Consider the following 1,557-nt stretch of genomic DNA (forward strand, 5'->3'; position numbering starts at 1 on the left):
TGAATATATTTGATGAGATATTTTCCATATGCTATTAAATGCTTAAATATCCAAAATTTGCAAATAGAACCCTAAAAGTTCCTTGAAATAAAATAAAGCATATGCACAAGCATTGCATGCATCATTTTGCATAAGCAGGTTGTTCTGGTCTTCTTGTCTGTGGCCTAACTCTGTGCTCTTCATCTATTTTGAAGACAAGCTGACTCACCGGTACTATACCAGAGCCAATTCTGCAAGAGTGATGGATCAACTTGAACAAGAGAACAGAGAGCTGAAGGAAGAAGTCGCCATACTGGGTGCTCTGATGGAGCAATTGTTGGCTGCCCAGAATCAACCTTCTCCACCTCCTGCAACTCCTCTCCAGAGGACCGTTATATCAGAGGTTGCTTCTTCAACTGTGCCAACTGCTAGTGCTCACTTCATGCCGAATGCCATGCCAGCCGGGTTTCCGTGGGGTATGCCTCCTGGTTTTATGCCAGATATTCCAGCTCCGACCTTTGCTTCCATGCCGGCATCTAGCCCGGTCCTTGCGATGCCTCCTCCTGTCGTGCATACCACTCCTAGGGTAGACGACACCATCTATCATTCTGAGCCGTCTGAGGGCCCAGATGTTAATGAGAAGATGGAAGCAATGAATGACCAATTCCTCGAGCTCCGTAAGGAATTGAGGACCCTCTGAGGGAAAGATCTGTTTGGCAAGTCTACTGCTGAACTCTGCCTAGTTCCCGGTGTGAAGATTCCGGTCAAGTTCAAAGTCCCTGACTTTGAGAAATACAAGGGGAACACCTGCCCTCTCGCTCACCTGGTCATGTATGCCAGGAAAATGTCTACGCAGACTGATAATGATCAACTTCCGATTCATTACTTTCAGGATAGTTTGTCTGGTGCGGCTCTTCGTTGGTATATGAGCCTTGATAGTGCAAACATCCGATCCTTCAATGATCTTGGCGAAGCCTTCGTCAAGCAGTACAAGTATAATGCTGATATGGCGCCTGACCGTGATCAACTCAGGGCCATGTCCCAGAAGGATAAAGAGACATTCAAGGAGTACGCCCAGAGGTGGCGAGAGTTAGCAGCTCAGATTACTCCTCCGCTAGAAGAGAAGGAGATGACTAAGATCTTCCTGAAGAATCTTAGTTCATTTTATTATGAGCGGATGGTCGCAAGTGCTCCCTCTGATTTCACCGAGATGGTGAACATGGGGATGCGTCGGGAGGAAGGTGTCTGTGAAGGACGTTTGTCTAAAGATGAGATCTCTTCTAAACGGTATGGGGCGTTTAAGAAGAAAGATGGGGAGGCACATGCTGTGCAATCCCATGCTAAACCAAGAAGACCCTCTGTTAAGAGGAAGCCTGTGCGTCACGCCAGCAGTCAACACCAGGTGGCTCATATAGCACCTATTTTCAGAGATAATTCTCAGCAGTATCAGCAACATCATCAGCATCAGCAACAACCTCAGTATCAACAGCAACATCGTCCACAGCAACAGGCTTACCAGCCTCGTGGCAGCACCAGTAATCAAGCCAACCTGAATTATGATAGGAAAAAGATCAGTTT

Source organism: Lathyrus oleraceus, chromosome 3 (genome assembly GCF_024323335.1).
Source record: "Lathyrus oleraceus cultivar Zhongwan6 chromosome 3, CAAS_Psat_ZW6_1.0, whole genome shotgun sequence".
Classification (NCBI taxonomy): Eukaryota; Viridiplantae; Streptophyta; class Magnoliopsida; order Fabales; family Fabaceae; genus Lathyrus; species Lathyrus oleraceus.